Raw genomic sequence first — 23,264 nt, 5'->3', positions numbered from 1 at the left:
AATGTACTGAAACCTTTCCCCCTGAGAAGGAAGATTATGTGACTTTTTTCTGCAGTGCCCTTTAGAATTTCTGTATAATTTTTGTGGTGATAGGGGAGACAGTCAACTCAGTTTGCATTTAAAGGCAAACCTACCTAATTTAAACTTTATGAAACAGTACACAAAGTGAAACACAGCCATCCTTCAAAATTCTTTTCCAAATGTTGCAACGCAGTTCTCTAGCCAAATAATGTATATTAAAATGCATACACCCGGGTAAAGTGAACTGGTGAGTGGAGGATCCAATCCTGCTATCTATGTAGGGGTCTAGGGTTGCCAGGTTCATGGCCTGAGAATGATCCTGTATCTTTAGGAGAAGAGAAAGTCAGGCAAGTGCAGGTGTTCTTGCAACACTGTAATGGGAAAAACCACAAGGTGGAATTCTCCCTTCCCCCTGCACAACTTTTAAAGATACAAAAGACCTCTTGGTTGCCAGGCCAACCCTACCCGTTACATATACTTAACTGGGCATATGCTCCACTGAACACAGCAAGGTTTATTTATTTATTTATTTATTTAATTTGTATCCCGCCCTTCCTCTCAGCAGGAGCCCAGGGCGGCAAACAAAGCACCAAAAAACTTTAAAACATCATAAAAACAGATCATAAAATACATTAAAACAAAACAGCATTAAAAACCTATGTGCAACCATGCAATCTAGGTCTTTGGTGGACCTTGGAAAAGGGCCCCAAACACACCACAAAATGTTACTCATCCCCTCTCCAAATGATGTAAGAGTCTGGTATTGCAACACTACTTATTATACATGCTTAGGAGAGGAAACAAGAAAGTTTACAGAGATGCCTGCATACACAGCTGACCTTTAAATAATTTTTCCTTCTGTTAGCAATCATCGGAGCTGAGTGTCGCTGCTTATGTAGCCAAAATGGCACCACCCATACACAAGAAAGAGGTATCGGCAGGGTAAAGGGAAGCCCAATGTTTTGCAGAAGTACCCCCCCACCAAAAAAAAAATCTTTAGGAAGAAATAACTGCATCCAGTTCTGGTCTCCGCACTTCAAGAAGGATGCAGACAAACTGGAACAGGTTCAGAGAAGTGCAACAAGGATGATCAGGGGACTGGAAACAAAGCCTTATGAGGAGAGACTGAAAGAACTGAGCTTGTTTAGCCTGGAGAAGAGAAGACAGAGGGGAGATAGATAGCACTCTTCAAGTACATGAAAGGTTGTCACACAGAGGAGGGCCGGGATCTCTTCTTGATCGTCCCAGAGTGCAGGACATGGAATAATAAGCTCAAGTTGCAGGAAGCCAGATTTCAGCTGGACATCAGGAAAAACTTCCTGTTAGAGCCATACAACAATGGAATTAGTTACCTAGAAAGGCAGTGGGCTCTCCAACACTGGAGGTATTCAACAGGCAGCTGGACATCCCTCTGTTGGGAATGCTTTGATTTAGATTCCTGCGTTGAGCAGGGGGTTGGACTTGATGGCCTTATAGGCCCCTTCCAACTCTACTATTCTATGATTCTATGAAAACAGCCCAGTGATGACTGAGAATTCTCAGTGGGCGTGCAGTGCAGCTGGGATGGGGGAAAGAGAGGGCATGCAATGCAGAGTATCTGCTGGAAAACTGGGGAAAGAGAGGGAATAGAATGGAGTATCCTGGAAGAGACTATAGCTGGCTGGTTTGAATCTTGAAGAGTAACACTCCACACTGCCATATTTTGTTGCAATCTCATTTGTTTTATTTAATGACTATACAAACTGCTGTTTTATTCAGCTCATGAAATCATTGGGCATATTTTGTTCCTGTTCTAGAGGCCTATTACCAAATATGTTGCATTCTAAGTCTGTGAACACACTAGTTGCCAGATCAAAGCGTTTCCATTAGCCACACCTGGAGGGGGAATGGGTTGATCTGCTGATCAGTTGCGAAATTTCTTTGAAGCTGGTTTTTAAAAAAAAAAAATTCAAGCTACTCCCACCAGGTTTTATAGTAAAAAGGGGCAGGGTTTGACTAGCGTCGTGTGCCCCAGTTTTCAGAAGAAAGAAGTGGAGACACACTGGCAGAACAGTGAGTGATTTTCTACCCTTATTCATGTCTTCCTCCTGCAGAGAGGAGTGTCCCATCCTTCATGACATCACAAGCCATCATCCCCATGGAAACGGCTTTGTTGTCTGAAAACATGGGCCCGTAAGCATCAGAAGGAAGCTGCTGTTTGAAACATAAATATCTTGGCAATCAGCAAGGCTGAGAAAAGAGGAAGAAAACAGCAGAAAGTTTATGACAGTTTAATGAGGTTTTGGGGCAACATGTAGTTTTCCAGCTGTGTTCGAGCAAGATTGTGATTCTTAAAAAAAACAAAACCAAAAAAACCCCTCTGAATTCCCCTAATTTAATCGTCTTTAAAAGCCTGCATCTGTTTTGCTCAGCACAGCACTTTGAAAGTTCACATGTCTGATTTTATAATTGAACATGTAGAGAGAACTGCATTTCAACACCTGTCTAGGAAATCGCCTTTTATAAAGACACGTCTATGGAGATAACGCTTGGAATTTAAAAATCTTAGAGCTCTCTTTCTCTCTCACACACACACTCCCCTTTAATCTTTTATTAAGGCTTGTGTTCCCATTGCACCAATTGAGCATCATGTTGTGAGGGAAAAAGGAAGCAGCTCTCGCGGCATGTAGAATCCCTCAAACTTATTTGAAAATAAAAGGGGACTTGGGTTGATTAAAATTGGCATGTTGGACCCAAAGGCTGCTGATTGGCATTTTATTATGGGGAAACAGTGCCGTCATTTTGACACATGCAGGATGGGTGGCAAAGTGAGGAGATGCAAGCAAAGCGGGTACCTTGTTTCAGTTCTTCTGCATCAATCATGGAATTATTTTCCGGCTGGAAACAAATTCTAGCTCTCTGTTTTGCAAAGGCGAGTAGGGATGCATCCACATCATACTATTGTACCACTTCAACTGTCGTGGCTTCCCTCAAAGAATCCTGGGAACTGTAGTTTACTATGGGTGCTGAGATGTGTTAGGAGACTCCAGTTCTCCTCACAGAGCTACAATTCCTAGAGTTTCATGGGACAAAGGATTGACTGTTAAACCAGTATGTTCCCAGGATTCTTGGGGGGGACATCATGACTGTTTAAAGGGGTGTGATAGTGCTTTAAATGTACCATGTGGATGTGGCCCAGGACAGGCCATTTGATGTTATCCCAAGAGGCTTCCCAAGGAAGGCACAAGAGGTCCTGTCCCATTGGCCAAATTCCATGGATAATGTTATAAGAACATAAGAAGAGCTTGCTGGATCAGGCCAGTGGCCCATCTAGTCCAGCATCCTGTTCTCACAGTGGCCAACCAGGTGCCTGGGGGAAGCCGGCAAGCAGGACCCGAGTGCAAGAACATTCTCCCCTCCTGAGGCTTCCGGCAACTAGTTTTCAGAAACATACTGCCTCTGACTAGGGTGGCAGAACACAGCCATCATGGCTAGTAGCCATTGATAGCCCTGTCCTCCATGAATTTGTCTAATCTTCTTTTAAAGCCATCCAAACTGGTGGCCATTACTGCATCTTGTGGGAACAAATTCCATAGTTTAACTATGCGCTGAGTAAAGAAGTACTTCCTTTTGTCTGTCCTGAATCTTCCAACATTCAACTTAGCTGTTTAGTATTTATATCCCGCTCTTCTACAACAAATACCCAGAGCAGCTTACCAAAAAGAATAAATAGAAAAGTCAATTAATACAAATTCATGAACATGACCAAGAGCTGTTTTTTTCTTTCTTTAAACCAAACATTCTTGTAACAAGGGTGTCATATCCAAATGTCAGTTTATAATCAGGTTTTAGAGTGATGCATGTCTGTTCCGTAATTCACACATCATTCACGAATGTCCTATTTAGGCTGCCTAAATTCCTCACCAAGTGTTCCTCAGCAGAGGCATCATAGTTTTATCAGCTGTGCCTGGTAAGGCAACTACAGCCGTTGCACAACCATTCCTGGACTGGGAGAGCTTGACCACAGTAGTTCAGGCATTGCTGACTTCAAGACTGGATTACTGCAATGCACTCTGTGTGGAATGCTTCAGCCAGATTGTTGACAGGAGTGAGACCCTGTCAGCATATAATGCTTCTGCTCAGGGATCTCCATTGGTTGCCGATTTGTTACTGGGCCAGGTTCAAGGTGTTGGTAAATAAAGCCCTTAACAGCTTAGGACCAGTTCACTTACGGGATCCCTTTTCTCCGTGTGTCCACTCGATTACTTCAATCTGAGGAACAGGCACTGTCACAGGTGCTATCTAATATCCGTTCCACACTTGTTAAGAAATTGTTCTTCTAGTGTGGCAGCATCTGCTCTTTGGAACTCCTTGCCTATTGATATGCAGGCACCTTCGCTATATTCCTTTTGGTGTCTGCTTAAAACATTCCTGTTTAGGCAAGCTTTTCCAGACACATATATGTTCATATGTTTTAATCTTTTTAGTTATTACCTGTTTTAATTACTTGTCTTTAACAGTTTTATCAATAATTTTAATGTTTTTGTAAAGCGCCTAGTTTTTTTACAACTAAGCTGCACATAAATTTTGTTGAAAAAATACACACAAATAGTTGACTACAGCATGATGCTTATCCACACCACCTGACTGCAGCTAGGGATGGGTAAACCTATCCATTTTGATTTCTTTCAGTTTCTCATTTTTTCAGTCTTCAGTTTGGTTCTCCACACTTCTGTAACAGTCTGTGATTTTTTTAAACTCCTCGTGAAAATTTGTCAGCATTTTACTGCAAATTTCTCCTAATACTGTATATACATTTTGTATGCAATTCTGCCCTACACACATTTTTATTTATTAGTTTAATACTTAAAACAATTGCAAACAAAACCCCCTAACATAATTTAATTATTTGCAAGTATTTTCCTCTAATATAATGCATTTTCTATTATTTTTAATAAATATATGCATTTTAATGCACACTGTCCCCTAACGCATACATTTTTGTAACCTATTTGGCTGGAGAACTGGATGACAAAACTCTGAAGAGTGTGAACTTTGAAGGGTAGCTGTGTTTTGGTTTGCATGTTGTTTTGGAACTTGTAATATAGCTAGGTTTGCCTATTAAAATATGAACCGAACCAAATCTCTCCCCCGTCCCTAAGTGCAACATCAGCTCACAGTTATTTCTTCGAAGAAAAATAATCTTTCAGGGCAGCCTGTGACAGGTGCACCTCCACTAGTTGCATCAACCAGGATGTTAAATTCATTTTCTGCTTATCTGAGAAATCATCACATGGCTGCATCATACCCCCTTCAGGAAAGGCAAAGCACTGGCTCACTGACCCACCATCTTCTCCCTAGTGAGGATGTAAGGGAGAGAATACGTAACATACTGTAAGCCAGGGATAGCCAACGTGGTGCCCTTTGGATGTTGTTGGACTACAACTCCCATCATTCCCAATGGCTGTCCATGCTGGCTGGTTCAAGGGGTGAAAAGATATGTTGGTTTTGGTTCTCTCTGTTTCTCATGTTTCCAGTCTTCAGATCAGTTCTTCACATTTCTCCAGCATTTTGAGATTTTTTTTTATTTAAAAAGTCCTCATGAAAATTCTTCAGCATTTTAGTGCAAATTTCTCCTTAAAAATTTTTTTGTAGGCAGTTTTGACCCATGTACACAATTTTGCAAACCATTTCTCATTATATAATGCATTTTTGTATGCTATTTTCACTCACATGTTCATTTTTGTGCGCAATTTCCCCTAATATGTGCATTTTTATAAACATTGTTTGGTTGGCGAACTGCATTGCAAACTTCACATAAGTGCAAATTTTGAAGGATGGCTGTGTTTTGGTTCTCATATTGTTTCAGAAAGTGCAGATTTGATCAGCTTGAAATGTGAACTGAATCAAAATTCTCACTGATCCCTAGCTGGTGCTGATGAGATTTGTAGTCTAGGAACATCTGGAGAGTACCACCTTTGTACCTTACAGCAGGGGCAGCCAAAGTGAGAGTTTGACTCAGACTTTCCAGAGGTCACCCTTCCCTCCTACACCACCCATGCTGCTTCCACTACAAGCCTGGCAGTAGAGAGTTTGAACAGCAAGAAACAGGGGTGCCTCTGTGATCCCATTGTTAGGGCTCCTCCAGATATCCTTTTATTGTGCATTTAACATGATTTGTGCTCTTGATGGAATCAAGGCAGTTATACTTGATCCCTTACAAGGTTTCAGGTACATACTTTTTTTTGTTTCCAATCAGTGCATTTCCTGTAACCTCTTGCTGAAATCTTGTAACTTTTTATACCGTAAATGGTTTGAGGTTTTGGTCCAGGCCTGGCGCCAGTGGGTAGCCAGGTAGGGCATGGGCCTGAGGGCTCTTGGGGCTCAGAAGGGCCCCTGGAAGGGTGGAGCTCCCACTGCATGATAGTGTTGGGTCACAGGACATGATTTGTGCCGCATGTCAAGCCCTTGCCGCAGGTGTCAAATCATATGCCACAACCCAAAGCTGGTGTGGATCACAGAGCTCCACCCTCCCTATCCCCCATGCAGCAGACACAGACTTAAATAGGTCTGGCTGCCCCGACTCTTGCATTGCCATGTCAGCATGTGCGATTGATGTGTTGATTGATTGATTGATTGACTGAAGATGTACATAAGGTTTCAAGGCCCATCTACAATAGACATTTGAAGCTACTACTTTAAACAGTCATGGCTTTCCCCAAAGATCCTGGAAACTATGGTTTGTTAATAGTGCTGAGAGTTCTCAGGAGTCCCCTAATCCCCCGACAGATCTACAATTCTCAGAGTGGTATATCAATAAATCAATCATTGATTGATTTCCTGCCCTTCCTCTCAGCAGGAGCCCATGGCAGCATCAATCAATGCATCTGGGAATTTTAGCTCTGTGAGGGCGAAAGAGTCTCCCAACAACTCTCAGCACACTTTGCAAACTTCAGTTCCCAGGATGCTTTGGGGGAAGCCATTACTGTTTAAAGTGTTATAATACTGCTTTAAATGTATATGTCCTGCCCAAACGTGAAGAACTCAGACTTAGATATAGTTGTGTTTTTTTCTTTTACTGAAGTAAGAGAAAGTTTCCATTCAGTGCGCTTCTTGAATCTATCTATGGCTTACTCAGAACTCAGCATCTCTCTAGGTCTAACTAGGCACAACTTTGCTGCACTAAGACATTCACTCAGCAACTACTCCCCCCCACTTGGCTTAAGTAAGGCTGGGCGGGCACCCTACTTGTGTATGCTAACTGTCACTGCTGGGAGCGTGCATGCAGGCAAGGACTCTGCCTCAACTGTGTCTGTTGAATTTCCCACCGTATTTGCCTCCTGGTGCGAGGTGAAGACTGAGACCCTGTCACCGTCCCATCTCCCCCCTCAGAAGGAGAAGGGCTGCCTGCAGGCGATGCGGGCACAGGACACAGGGAGAGGAGAAGTGTCAGGCTGGGAAACAACGGGCTGGTCAGGTTGACCACAGGGGTATCCAGAGCTGCTGGGGTTGAGCTGTCAAAGTCCAGAGCTGGGATGCCTTCTGAGACCCACTCCCTGCTCAGCCCCTCACTGCCTCAAACATCCCACTCTAAGTCCCCCTCCTCCTCTGCTTCATTCTCATCAGTCCACCCCCCTCCCAGCAGGGCTCACAAGAGCATAGTGCAGATGGGGTCCAATATGCCTAATACTTGATCACCAGACTAATGTTTCTCTGACCATGTACTGTTGCGGTCATGATAACAAAGCGCCTGAAAGGAAAAAAATCATTACGAAAAGTCAGCAGCAAATTTCATGCAAAGCAATTTTCTGAAATTTAATGCATTTTTATGTCATCTTCACCAATATATGCATTTTGATGAACACTTTACCCCAGTATTTTCTTGATGCATTTGGTTTTTGAAATGTTCGTAAGATTGGTGCATTTTATGGATCTGTAGGTCACTTGGAGGGTTTTTTAAAGAGACAAATGAAATCATCATTAAATCAATAACATAACAGTAATAATAAGCCACCTTAAGGATCACCTTTCATAATAAACCCTCCCATGGGAGCTCAGAACAGATTAATATCATACAACTCATCATAACTTGAGCCAATGTGGTGTACTGGTTAAGGTGTTGGACTACGACCTGGGAGACCAGGGTTCGAATCCCCACATAGCCATGAAGCTCACTGGGTGACCTTGGGCCAGTCACTGCCTCTCAGCCTCAGAGGAAGGCAATGGTAAACCACCTCTGAATACTGCTTACCATGAAAACCCTATTCATAGAGTCGCCATAAATTGGGATCGACTTGAAGGCAGTCCATTTCCATTTTTTTAAGCTAAAAACCACAATCCACATTAATCCCACAATCCCAAATATCTGAAAGACCGTCTCCAGCCCTACCAACCTTCTTGGGTATTAAGAGCAGTGGGGGGGGTGTCTCTTGATAGTTCTGCCACCCTCAGAAGTGCAGGCAATGAATGTAAGAACCTAATGGCCCATCTAGTCCAGCATCCTATTCTCATAGTGGCCAACCAGATGCTCAGAGGAAGCCCACAAGGAGGACCTGAGCGGTCTCGGGAGGGCTTTCTCTGTGGCAGCCCCTAAATTGTAGAACTCCCTTCTCAGAGAGGTGCGTCTAGCTTTCTCATATGTACCCCCTTACTTTGGCCCTTGACAGTTAAGGTGCTTTGTTTTGTGAGGCCCACCTCTTTTGCTGAATGTATTGTGCTCTGGCTGGAATGGTTTTACTTGTCTTTTCATAATAGCAACTGTTTTATCTGTTTTTATAACTGTGGGTTCTGTTGTTGTAATAACCTGCCATTACGGCGATGGGTTGGTGAGAAATCTTCTACATACTGTACATGCATGAAACAAAACATTAACTTATTGCCCCAGAAGCAATAATGGAGGTGAAGAGATTTGTTGCTCTGCCTCAGGAAACAAAATGTCTAGCCCTGGCTTAGGCTCTAAAGAGAAATACAACTGGCACAAGTAGAGATATAAGGCTTTGAGCAGCTTATCAGTTGGATTAAAGACATTTTAATGAGAGATTTGGAGTCCTTTGCACAGACTGTAAACCAAAGAATATAAGCTGAGGGTGTATTATATCACCTCCTATAACTCCTCTGCCATCTTCACTTTATATTTTACTGCATTTATTTATTACGTTTCCCACCCTCAATCGCTGATACACTTTTCACTATTTACTCAGAAACAGAAGAAATGATGATAAATAATATGATTAGGTGAAGTTTGTGCGACTATTGAAACAAATGCGAGGAGATTAGATACTGCCTTCTATTTTTCCAGCGGCTGTCTCTGTTTTTGAGTTACAGCCCATAAGTGAAAAACCCGAAGTGTCAAAAGAAAGTAATGTAGCAGTGACTCAGTGTTCTAATGTTCACTTGAAGGACTCTGTACTGCGCGCAACCAACAAATGATTTATTAAACGCTACAAGATAGATACTTGATAAAGTCTTAACACTGCAAGGGGGAAAATGACATACGCACCGAGTGAGGAAATCAAAGTGATTAATTGAAGAAACAGCATGTTGCAGTAAAAACACGCACACACAAGACGACCGCCTCTTCGCAAGGCACAAAGTGACAGAGAAACATCATTTGTAGCCTGGCAATGGACTCCCTAAGCACAGTTAAAAAGCACATTTCTAATAAAACACGCTTAAAAGCAGCTTGGGTCTACAATAAACTGAATGCATTCAAATGCACCTTTTTCTCTGTCAGTATACAGATCGGTTAACTTTGGAAGCAAAAACAATGCAACAAGGTGCAGAATTGGTGCTCTCTCGCTCACTCTCCCCCTCCCGGTTTTGCATTGTAATTCAGATTCAGTGGCTGAGTATCATAAATGGAGGGAACACAGCACAATCCCAGCAGGAATTTAGCTCCCCACCCAACCCTTGCTGGGCAGCTGGTATTGTTTTTCCTTTTGAATCTTCTTAATGGATGCTGTAAATCTTGATGCTCAGTCCCAGGGGCTGGGCTCAATTTGAATAGCCTAGACATCTTGATAATGGCCAAAAGATTTGTTTATCTCTGACATCTAAAGAGTCCTAAGAACAGCAGCACCTATTTGCATCTGATTGTATTCCTATGGTAACTGGGTTACTTTGTTCCCCACTGACTGGAGTCCTAAAATAAGGGATTATACACATGGGAGCATAACTTTGTGCTAAAGACGCTGTTTTTACCTCTGATTTCTGTTTGCACCATCTACAGTAAAGGATCAATGGCAGCTGCAAACATGGTGTTTTCTAATCACACTTGAGGGGAAGCATCAATCATGCAGTTTCCTAAAGACCACACCCTCTAATTTAACATTTCCACTCCTTCTGTTTACCTGGCAACCAAGCGTGCTCAGTTTGTTCTACCAGTAAGTTTCATTTTTTTTAAAAAAACAACAACCCAGAAGTGAAATTATTTGTATTTTCACTGGTACAATACAGATGAAATATGAATCTTTGTTTGAGTAGTGTTATGCTTTTGTGCACAAGTTTTTGGGGAAAATAAAATAAAGGCACCATTTGCAGCAACATAAAAAAAGCTTGCAGAAAGGGAGAGAGCAGCGGACGTTTCTCTTCAGCCCACAGGAAATGAATTGAAAGAAGGGAGGAGGAGGGAGTGGGCGTGGAGAGGGGAATGATTGACACACCCACCTAAAAGCATCGGAGCAAAGCGTCTGCAAGCCCTAGAGATACGGAGTGAATACATTTTTCCTTCCTTTTTTGGATTGGGTTAGTATGGATTTACAGGAGGGAAACTGTGTGATAGCTTCTGTTTGCCAGTAACGTCATGTGAATTAAACGTGAATTAAACGTCATGCAAATTAAAAGGGGATGCAAGTAGCACCAGACACACAGTAAAACCCAATTTAGATGAGCCCCTAAGTCTCTTTTTCGTTGTTGTTTTTCAGGGAGATGAAAGTGGTTTGAAAAGTTGTGTGTACACTCATCCAGCTTTCACTTCAGATCAGCAGGTTTCCATCCATTTGCAATCCCTGTAAAACCTGTTAGACCAAAGGAAAAAGTGGGGAAATGCATGCACATCACAGGGAAAGAAGCCTCATTGAAACCACTTTGATTCAATTCCCTTCAAAATTATTCTTTCTCTCCAGCTTTTGAGCCACATGCAGTAGCCACTCCCCATATCAGTTTCAGTTGATTTGGTCTACAGATCATAAACATCAAATATGTTGTAGGGTTATCAGGACAGCCGTAGCAGAGAGAGAAAAAGGCAATATACATGCACACAATTTGGGCGTTTTAAAATGAGAATGTAAGAAAATCCATAAAAGATCATTTTGACCCAGAACTCATTGTCCCTTTAATAATTGTGTCATGGTTACAAGAACAAGCTTAGCTATATTTTCTGTGATCTTAGGCCTGCTGTTTGCCATTAAAATTGAAACAGAGAATTCATCTTGAGTTCCCCAACTGTAGAGAAATTTCTAGGGAGATAACTTGGGGTTTTAGATCACTGTAAACATTATACTGTAGAACGGGGTAGCTAACACATGGCCCACAGGCTGCTTTTGATCCCCAAAAAGGTTTTTTGTAGCCCCCCCAAACACCCCTCAAATTTGTCATTTTTATATAAGGTTATTGTGGTTTCCCCAAAAAATACAGTTTTTTTTAAAATGGATTGCATCTAACTCAGAGTGGACCCACAGAAATTAATGGATCTAAGTTTGTCATGTCCATTATTTTCAATGGGTCTACTATGAGTAGGACTGTTACCAAATTCTTTGAAGCTACACAGGAAGTGGATAGGACTGTGAAAGGCCAACCCAAATTGTGTTTGCATTTTGACAAATTTGTAGGGCAGTCCAATATCTCAGAGAGGAGGTCAGGTCTCCTGCTCCCCTGGTGCATTCATTACAGATGCCCAGTTTCCCTGCTTTTAAAAGTTTGATAGAAATATTTGTGGGCTGTAGGCACATTCTTAAACTGCAAGGTTTTTTGCCTATTAGCCAATTTCACTGCTTTTTAATCTGGGAGATAAGAAATGGGATCCTGTGCAAGTTTGCTGAGAATGGATCGATCATTTGCATGCTTATTGAGTTTAATGGCATTTACTCCCATGCAATTATGGTTAGGATAGGTAAAACTGACCATGGGGGGGAGGAGGGAGGGGGAGGAGGAAGGAGGGAATTTGAAGGGGATTGGGAGGGAAGGGGCACGTGAGAGGGGATAGGAGGGAGGAGAAGGGAGGGTGGTTTGATCATTTGCATACTTTTTGGGTGCAATGGGATTTACTTCTGTGCAATCATGTTTAGGATAGGTGAAAATAACCCAGAGGTGGGGCAGGGAGGGGAGGAGGAGGGGAAGTGAAGGAGATTGGATGGTGGGCACTCGGCAGAGGAAAAGGCCCTTTCCTTTCTGAAAGGAAAACATTGTGAACAGTATCATTGCTTTTCAGCATTTCCCTCACCTTTTTATTCTACAGCAGGCACATGTAGCCTCCCTCCAAAATTTAAACCAAAGCTGTCCCTGGCCATATCCACATCAGACCTTTATTTCACTTTAGACAGTCATGGCTTCTCCTAAAGAATCCTGGGAAGTGTAGTTAGTGACAGGTGCTGAGAGTTGCTAGGAGACACCTGGTTCCCTCACAGAGCTTCAGTCAGAGCCACTGACTGTTAAACCACTCTGGCTACTGGAGCTCTGCCAGGGGAATAGGAGTCTCCTCTCAGCACACTTTACAAACTACACTTCCCAGGATTCTCTGGGGGAAGCCATGGCTGTCTCATGTGAAATCAAAGTCTGGTGTAAGTGTGGCCCCTGATTAGGCAAGCCCAGCAGCTGTGAGTCTGGCTTTTAGAACACTGGCAGTTGGTTCTTACTGAGCATGCCCAACATTATCATTCAGTTCAATGTAAAATTTCTTAAATTAATTAAAAATCAGCCAGGCATTTTTTAACTGCTAAACTGCAGAAGATAAAGGTCAGAGTATGGGGCACGGTCAGTAATAAGATTACAGGTACTCTGTGAACATGGCTGTTTTTTTTAATGAATTTGAACAGATTATGAGAACTCTGACAGAAAAGAAGTCCAAAAGGTGGCTGGGTTTTTCTCTCTTTTTACACTTTGAACTCTCGATTCTGACTGTTTTGTGTATCGCCATGAAAATTTAGAGGTTTGTTAAGCCTTTCTGAGTTCAGGACTAAAGGTTTTGTAAGGTTTTGTTTTGAAATGAGTTTATGGGAAGCATCAGAATGGTATGAGGGGTATTTTTAATTTAACATTGCAGAATGCAAAAAATCCATACTGGCTATAGTATACAGCCACTCTTGTGGCTGTATAATTTAATGTTGCTAAATACTTAATTGTTTATCATCATCCTTTTCACACACTGGGTTCTCCATCTCCCCAGCATCTTAAAAATCACTGTGTCAGTCTCACCAGCTGCAGTGAGTAAGGAACTAGGGAGCATGTTACATTAACATTTCCTTATGTTTGGGAGGAAAAAAATACATAGCCAACATCCGCCTGGAACCATTAGGGTGGTGGGAAAGGACCATAGCTCAGTGGTAGAGCATTTGCTTTACATGGAGAAGGTCCCAAGTTCAATCCCCAGCATCTCCAGGTAGGGCTGGGAGAGACTCTTTGTTTGAAATCCTGGAGAGCTGCTGCCAGTCAGTGAAGACAATACTGAGCTAGATGGACCAATGGTCTGATTCAGTATAAGGCAGCTTCCTACGTTCCTGTGTCCCTTCAACTCCCTTGGGATAGGCACGAGTATGACTGGATCATCTTACAATAACTGTACAAGATTCAACTACCACTGGGGGAATAAATATCCCTTGCATCTTGACATCCTCTGTCCCTCCACCCTTGTCTTACTTTCTCAGTTTTTGACTTGCTACCTTCTAAACCTTGCCACATGCAAGAGCTTCTATACCAGCCTTTCCCAACGAGTGGGCCACCAAATGTTGTTGGACCACAACTCCCATCAGCCTCAGCCAGCATTGCCAATGGTCAGGAAAGATGGGAAATTGTGGTCCAACAACATCTGGTGGCCCACTAGTTGGGAAACACTGTTCTATACCCTCCATTTCAATTGGCTTGCCTGATCAGAGGAACAAACATTGATTGTGATTTACTTTCAATTAACTGCTTTTACACAACACTTTTGGGCCTGGTGCTTCCCAAACAGTGATCAGGCATTCAGTCTCAAGGCCTCATTTTTGGATTCCAACTACAGCACTTGTAGTTTTGGTTCTCTCAGTTTCTCATTTTTCCAATCTTAAATTCAGTCTTGCAGCAATCTGCAATTTTTTAAATCCTCATGAACATTCTTCAGCATGTTATTTTTCCTTATAAATACATTTTTTCTGCATGCACTTTTAACTAGTGTACAAGTTTGTTCAAGAAATTTATCCTAATGTAATGCATTTTTGTGTTATTTTCACAAATATATTCATTTTAAGCCACATTTTACCTTTGGTTGGAGAACTGCAAATTTGATAAATTCAGCTTTAAATGTGAACTGAATAAAATTTCTCCTCATTCTGATCATTCTATTCATAGGTCAAACCAACCAAGATTGGGCTAATATCACTAGGATATAGTACTGTTACAGGACTGGGGTGTTGGGATGGACAATGTCTTTGGATCATCTCCATGCCAGTAATCCTGTATCTGAAAGCTGGGAACTACAGTGGAAGAAACCTGCTCTACTGGTCAGACTAGTTTACTTTGTTAAGCTAATCATACTGTCCAAGTTAGTTTGTTCGCTAATCAAGTGGCCCCATTAATATGTGCAATGAGATGGCTAAGAGAAGATCTGCTGCTGTAGTAATGAGGACATCCCTCCTCCCTCACATGGCTGGGGCCAGGAAGCGGTCTGTGTGTTTAGAGTTAATCTGATGAAAAAGCTGGAAGAAGAGAAACAGAAAGGCTTGCTGGCTCTCTGTGTCAGAATCCCAAGCCATAGCTTTGGGGTGCCTCCTTGGAAGCTTGATGGGAAAGCAAAATCTGTTGGACTGTTAGTGCTGTGAACCCCTCCATCTTACACTTTATTGAAGTGTAAATAAACCATTTCTCATCAATACACAACAGTCTTCGCTGACCTTCATTCCAAGGAAACCAAACCCTGGGTAAGTGCAGGAACCCCTGGAAGTTTCACACCCCTCAGAGATTGGGGTGTGTGCAACAGTACTTTATAGTAGCTCTGAAACCTGTCCTCTAATTTATTGAAAGTCTTCTTCCCCTGAAAACACGCTTCTATATTTCTGCCTCTCTCAGGGCACTTTACAATTTCAGTGGGAGAGGGGTTGAGCTTCCCTTGTCTCTATGCGATGACCATGAATGTGTGTGTGGTTGCTTTTCTTTCCAGTAAACATTTCTCCAGCACCCTGCAGCTTCCCCAGCTGCCTGTACTTCCTGATCTGAAAAAGGCACATGGAAGAAATTAGCTCATGACAGCTTCCCCTGAGTTTTAATCGAAGCATGGAAAGCCAAGGGGGCCATCAAGCACTTTAGATCGGCAAAGTCACTGCTGCTTCTTTTTTTTATTTAAGGAAAGTCCTTCCTTTTGCCAATTTAAAACCATTACATACTGTATATAAAAAACGGTATAAACAATTACATACATAATAACAATTTCAAATACAGTACAGATAGTGGCTAGGATAAAAATCTCCACTTGGAAGGGTTGTTGAAAGAGGAACATGTTTAGAAGCGGCGAGATATGCCGTGCAACAGTCACGTTGCTCGATCAAATAGGATCTCACGACAGGAGGTGCTCAGATCTTCTGAAAATCATTTGCCTTAATTAGTATGTGCAGTGCATGTTAGCATTAAGGCAGAGACAGTCTGAAAACATATTACAGCTTACACAGAGAATGGAACAAAACAAAAAGCTATGCTTCAGTGTGCTTTTTGGAACGTCAACAAAAAAGATCCAAATATGAGGAAAGCTACGATAGATTAATTTGCTTTCAAGGCAGGTCACAGAGCAGACATTTTATGTTGGAAGGGATGATATGCTGGTCGTTGTATAGAAATATCTGCATGTTGTCATATTATTTACCACTTTTTTGTTGGATCAGGAGACAGTCCTATAGACGAGTAAACTTCCTTGTGTAAAATTTAGAATTTTATTCATTTATTTTACTTGTTTAACAAGATTTATGTACTGCTTAATCAACAAAATCTCTACGAGGTTTACACAAAGCAATGTGAAATATTCATGACAAAATACTGATAAAATCAAACATGAAAAACAAGTTGATATAGAATCAGCAGTTCTAAATAAAAGCAGCAGTTTTAAAAACAAATATACATGTTAAGATTACATGCCTAGAGTAGGCAGAGCTTGGAAAAGTTACTTTTTTGAACTACAACTCCCATCAGCCCAATCCAGTGGCCATGCTGGCTGGGGCTGATGGGAGTTGTAGTTTAAAAAAGTAACTTTTCCAAGCTCTGGCTTACACTAAAAAGGGGTTAGGAGGCATTGATGACAGTACAATGAAGGCACCTGACTAATATCAATAGGCAGAGAGTTCCAGAGAATAAGTGCTGCCACAGTACAATATTTTTTTCCACAAGTGTGGAATGAGCATTATGTGGCACTCAGACCCATCTGCACCACACATTTAAAGCAATATCATACCACTTTAAACAGTAATGGCTTCTCCCCAAAGCATCCTGGGTGCCGTAGTTTGTTAAGAGTTCTGAGAGTTGTTCAGAGACCCCTCTTCTCCTCACAGAACTGTAATTCCCAGAGCTCCCTGTGAAGAGGGATCAATTGTTAAACCACTCTGAGAATTGTAGCAGGGAAGGCAAATAGGGATCTCCAAACAACTCTCAAAACCCTTCAAAAACTACAGTGCCCAGGATGCTTGGGGGGGGGAAGCCACAACCGTTTAAAGTGGTATATCATAGTGCTTTAAAAGTACAATGCAGATGGGAGACTTGCAAGAGTAGCAGTTCTGCACCCTGAAGTAGTCATGGGGTCATATAGTAATCACCACAACAACATTTCTATATGCATTATCCAGTTATAATCATGAGAGCTACCCTCTGCAGCAGAAGCAATGTGAAGACTTCCAGATGTTGTTGGACTACAAGTCTCATCAAACCCAGTCTGCTCGGTCTACAGTCAACGATGATGGGTGTTGTAGTCCAGCAACATCTAGAGGGCACCACATCGACCACCGCTGCTGTACAGCAAGTCAGTTTTGTGCTACAAGATAGTGCATGTGCAAGCTGGCACACTGAGCCTGAGCCTGGCTTGCCAAAAATCAGCTAGTGACTTCATGGCAGAGTCGAAATTTAAACTGGGACTCCCTGCTTCACAGCTCAACTTCTTGGTCATTATGCTGCATCAGTTCTTATTCTCAGGCAGCTAAGTTTTATTGAATCCAATGAAATTGGCACCACTTACGGGACAGGGTAGGAAAACAGAGCTTTAGGCCAGAGACATGAATTGGGTTGTAGCTGTGGCAATGAGACAATGGCCCCATCCACACTGTGCATTTAAAGCAATATCATACCACTTTAACAGTGGCTTCCCCCAAAGAATCCTGGGAACTGTCATTTGTTAAGGGTGCTGAGAGTTGTTAGGAGACCCCCTATTCTCCTCACAGAGCTACAATACTGGCCGATCTTATTCCTTCCGTCTTTATCACCACATATATCACCAGAATCCCAGTGTCCTGCAGTGGGACAAGGCTCAACCAGGGTGTAGGACAGTGAAGTTCAGTCTGGGCACCAGGCAAGGTGGGACAAAGTTCATACAGGCCACAAAGCGAGACAAGGTTCAGACTGGATACAAGGCAAAACTCTGGGAAGCACAGAGCTCTGAAGTTGCATCAGGAAGGAGCTAGTTGGAACCTTCTTGTTAGCACCACCAGTAGATGGTGTTCTACTTAAAGAGGCCCAGCCATAAAGTTCTAGAGAATTTATATTTATATCCCCCCCAACTCTGAAATGCAATTATTACTTTGCCTCCATTGAGATAAGTAGATGGTGTTCTACTTAAAGAGGCCCAGCCGTCTCTAATAACCTCCTGCTGCAACAGAGTGAGAGAGACTCAGGTCTTCCAGGGTCTTCTACAGTGGAGTCCTTGGGGTCAGGTGAAGGCAGTGCCACATCCTTGGGCCGGGAAGGCATCGGCCCCACAAGTTCATCTGATGGCAGAGCCTCTGAGCCTGGCCATGCATGACCTTCCTTTTCAGGTTCATAGTACTCACCTCCGCCTGCTGATGAGAGGAATCCAACTGCTGGTCCAGGGCACCCAGTTGTGTAAAAGAGGTGCTTTACTTTTTTGTTTGTCTCTTTGTTTTATTCTGTAAAGTGTATACATCAAACTCGTCAATAAAATAATTCCATACTATTGAAACCAAAGCATAAGCATTGTATCAATACCCATGATCACAGATGCAGCAGAGCCACATATAGATCATAAATACTTCATTTGTGTTTTATTCGGAACATAATCCATACATGCAGGACATATTTCACTATAATTTCCTATCTTATTTCTTCTCTCATTCATTTATTGCCAACTCAGCATCCTTGTGGAAACAAGCCAGCCATAAAGTTCTAGAGAATTTATATTTATATCCCCCCCAACTCTGAAATGCAATTATTACTTTGCCTCCATTGAGATAAGTCTGAATTTGCACATAGAGCTAGTTCAGACATTCCTGACCATCACTTCAAGGGTAAAATATCAATGGATAATGGACGTGTGTGAATGGACCATCTCAAATATATAGTATCATAGACAGAACTTTGACATTACCTCAAATCAGGGTTGACTCGGGAAATTTTGCAGCCTGAGGTGAAGAACAAGATGGCGCCCTCCCACAGTACAGTGGCCAACCAGACTAGCAAGCGAATATTATTTCAACAGTGACAATGAGACAATGGCCCCATCCACACTGTGCATTTAAAGCAATATCATACTACTTTAAACAGCCATGGCTTCCCCCAAAGAATACTGGGAACTGTAGTTTGTTAAGGGTGCTGAGAGGTTTTAGAATTCCTGTATTCCCCTCACAGAGCTACAGTTCTCAGAGTGGTTTAACAATCAATCCCTCTTCCCAGAGAATCCTGGGATTTGTAGATGTGTGAGGGGAATAGGGGGTCTCCTAACAACTCTCAGCACCCTTAACAGACCTACAGCTCTTGGGATCAGTTTCAGTTGATGTGGCTTGATGACATGGACAAGGTGCTTGTGTTGATGTGGCCAGCAATGTGTCCTCTCAACCCTTGCCCTTCTTGGCTTATTAAAGCTTGCCAAGGAGGTATGACTGAATGGATCCAGGGTGTGGTCAATGTGTCTTTGTGGGAAGGAGTGCTCCAAGCTGCCCTGAAAGACATGGTGATCCAACTGCTCCTGAAAAAGCCCACCCTGGACCCATTCGTTTGTGACAACTACCATCCTTCTTCTATCCTTATTAGGGAAGGTGATTGAGAGGGTTGAGGTGCAGCAACTACAAGTAGTCTTGGATGAAACAGATTATCTTGACCCATTCCAATCTGGGTTCAGGCCTGGTTATGGGACTGAATCAACCTTAGTCACCCTGATGGATGATCTTTATCGGGAGAAGGACAAGGGGAGTGCGACCCAGTGATTCTTACTTGATCTCTTGGTGGCTTTTGATACCATTGACCATGGTATCTTTCTAAGCTGACTTGGTGAGATGGGTATCTGAGGCACTGTTTACAATGATTCCAATCTTGTCTCCAGGGTTGTTTTCAGAGAACAGCACTGGGTGATTATCTTTCGGCCCCCTGGCAGTTGTGGTATAGGGTGCCACAGAGTTCCATCTTGTCCCCAATGCTGTTCATTGTCTACATGAAGCAGTTGAGCAGTCATTAGAAGATTTGGGGCGAGGTGTGAGCAGTACACTGATGATACCCAGCTCTATTTCTCTGTAACATCTGAATCGGGAGAGGCTGTGCAAGCCCTGGACCAGTTTCTGGACTCGGTGGTAGGCTGGAGAAAGGGTCAATAAACTAACTCTGAATCCTACCAAGATGGAGATGTTGTGGGTTGGTGGTTCCCGAGTTTGGATAATTGGTCAATTGCCTGCTTTGGATAGAGTTGTACTTGCTCTGAAAGAGCAGGTCCATAATCTGGGGGTGCTCCTGGATCCATTTTTGTCACTAGAGGCCCAGGTGATCTCAGTGGCTAGGAGTGCCTTTTACCAGTTTCAGCTGGTAACACAGACACTGTTGTCCATGCACTGGTAACCCCCAGGCTGGATTACTGTTTGTGAGGCTGCCCTTGAGGTTGGTTCAGAAGCTGCAGCTAGTGCAAAATGCACCAACAGGACTACTTACTGGGGCAGGATATCACCAACATGTTACCCCGCTGCTGAAAGAATTGAACTGGCTGCCCATAACCTACAAGACCAAGTTCAAGGTGCTGGTTTTGGTGTACAAAGCCCCATCCAGCTTGGGACCAGTATACCTGAAAGACTGTCATACCCCTTATCAGGGCTGGTTCCAAAGGGCGGCCAGGTTGGGCACTGGCCCGAGGCCCCGCAGCTACAGGAGCCCCTGGGGGCCCCCTGAGGGGCCCTCTGCTCCCCTTCCGTGATCCGTGGCATGAGCCATGCCGCGGATAGCAAGACAAGAGCTTCCAAGCCACCCACCGCCGTCGCCACCCGCCACCCACCACCATCTCAACCAAGATGGCAGCAGAGGCTTCAGTCCCTTATGGAAACCTCGGCCGCCATCTTGATTGATGGCAACCCTGTGTGCGCAGTGCATGCAGCAGCAAAGAACAGCAAAGAAAGGTAGGTGAAGCAGCGGGGATGGTGGCGGGGGGCGGCGGCGGCTGGCTCGGAAGCTCTTGTCTTGCAATCCATGGCACAGCTCGTGCCACAGATTGCAGAAGGGGAGCGGAGGGGCCTGGGGCAGGCTGATGCCCAAGGACCCCAGCATTCCTGGAGCTGGCCCTGCCCCTTATATACCCAGTCGATCACTGTGCTCTGCAGATGAGGGCCTCTTGTGGATACCATCTCATCAGGAGGTTTTTCCACACAACATAGGATACAGACCTTAAATGTTGTGGCACCGACACTTTGGGATTCTCTCCCCTTAAATATTAGACAGGCAACGTCTCTGTTGTCTTTTCGGCACCTATTGAAGACTTTCCTCCTTCAACAAGCCTTTTAAGTAGAGACCTTATCCCTGTCTGTGTCTGTGTAGGAATTGTTTTTAGATTTCTTTTTTCCAAAAGGTGTGTTAAATATTTGTTTTTAAAGGTGTTTTAAATATGTTTTGTTTTGAGGATGTTATTTACCACCTTCAGGGAGAAAACGTAGAGTGCAGATGGGGCCAATATCTTCCTTTCCACCTGGAATAAGCTGACTTAGGGGACAAACCTCAGGCACACAGCTCTGCCCTCCAATACTTTGTTGCTGTTTCTGCACTGTCCCATATGGCTGTCCCCCAAGTGCACTGTCTCCACTCCTAGCGATAGCCACCGAGGCACACTCTGCCTAATGGTAGAACCAGCTCTGCCTCAAATCATCTCAGACACAGGACTTTTCACTTTCTGCAGAGTCAGTTCACATTAAACTGCCACTTGGCCAACGTAAGAAAATGATGTGGGCTTGCACATATGTGTGAATCAACCCATCATCAACAAAAGTTTTGCTCACCCCCGAGATTTCACACCAGCTGAAAAAGCTTTGTCTCTACAGGACGTGAGCTGGTTGTCCCCTCTAGCCTCCGTTGCCTCAGTCAGTTGGCGATTACGCATGGACTACCCTTGCTGCTTTTTACTTAATTAGCTAATATTATTCCTCACTTTCACGTTTCTAAATCTGACTTTCTATTTGAGCAGACCTTGGCTGACCCAAGTCAAAAGAGAACAGTTGATCCTGATGGTTCAGGACATTAATTGCAAATGAAACACTGCCATCTGGTGGTCTGTTTCCAAATACTGTTTAAAAGAAAATCACCCTGATCTCCTCACTTTTGACACTCTCCCAATGACATTCCCTGCTGCTGACAGAAACATTAAGAATTTGTTTCACAGCTTAACACTAAGGGCTACTTAACCACCTTGTGCCTTTTCTTCAGGCAATTTCAGGTCTGCATTTACAGAGCTTCTCATGTCTTAATCCAGATGACTAACCTAACTCAGAGTAAGTGGCACCATTTCCCGTTGACTCAGTAGCTTTCAAACTGTGTTTTGGGGAACCCCTGCAGTTTCTCCAAAGGTTATCAGAGGTTCCCTTAATGAGAAAATCAGTAGCAGCTGCCAAGCTTCTCTGAAAGACTGCTGGCCCAATGCCACTCCTCCCCATCATTTGGTTGTTCACAGCTTTTGTGGAGAATTCTGGGGGGGGGGGGCGGGGAGCTCACAAGATTATATGAAGCTGTCTTATAGTGAGTCAGACCATTGGCCTATCTAGCTCAGCACTGGTTATGGCTCTCCTGGGTTTCTGACAAGGCCGCTCCCAGCCCTACCTGGAGACACCAGGGATTGAGCCTGGGACCTCTGCATGCAAGGCAGATGGTCTGCCACTGAGCTATGGCCCTTCCGCATTCTCAGTTCAGAGCTTCCCAGGTGTTTTTTTTCCAGGAAAGCTCAGGAGAAAACAGCCAAGCAGTGGAGAATTTATTTAGTTATTTAGTTATTTAGTTATTTATTTAATATCCCGCCCTTCCTCCCAGAAGGAGCCCAGGGCAGCAAACAAAAGCACTAAAAACACTCCAGAACATCTTAAAAACAAAAGACTTTAAAACATATTAAAGCAAAACATCTTTAAAAACATGCATAGGGCTTTGTACACCAAAACCTTGAACTGCTAATATTCCGAGGTCACTTTCCTATACCTGAAAGGTTTTCAAAGCAGCCTACACATTAACAAAACAAACAAAACCAAGCATTAAAATCACAACATTCAAACAAAGGAATAAGAACAGCAAACACAAGCTCCTGCAATACAACCGCCATAAAAGTCAAAAAAGGCAGGGTGCTCACCACAAAAACGTAGCAATGGAGACCAAAACCACGGCAAAATGTAGTCTGCACAGATCACTTCAAAGCCGTTTGTATGGGAACCATAACAGACTATAAGGGAAGGGAACTTGATGCTCTTCACCACTTTCACAACTTCATGCTGCCGCTAAAAGGGCCCCATCCTCTGTCACCATCCTATTGTACTTCTGATGTTGGAGACACACAAGGCAAGGCGTCTGTTGAAAATGTCAACAAGAATGCAGATTGTATGGATTAATAGTATAAGGCTTTACAGGTAATAAATAATACCTTGCATTGT

Source organism: Rhineura floridana, chromosome 13 (assembly GCF_030035675.1).
Source record: "Rhineura floridana isolate rRhiFlo1 chromosome 13, rRhiFlo1.hap2, whole genome shotgun sequence".
Taxonomy (NCBI): Eukaryota; Metazoa; Chordata; class Lepidosauria; order Squamata; family Rhineuridae; genus Rhineura; species Rhineura floridana.
Note: the sequence above shows the minus strand (reverse complement) of the source record.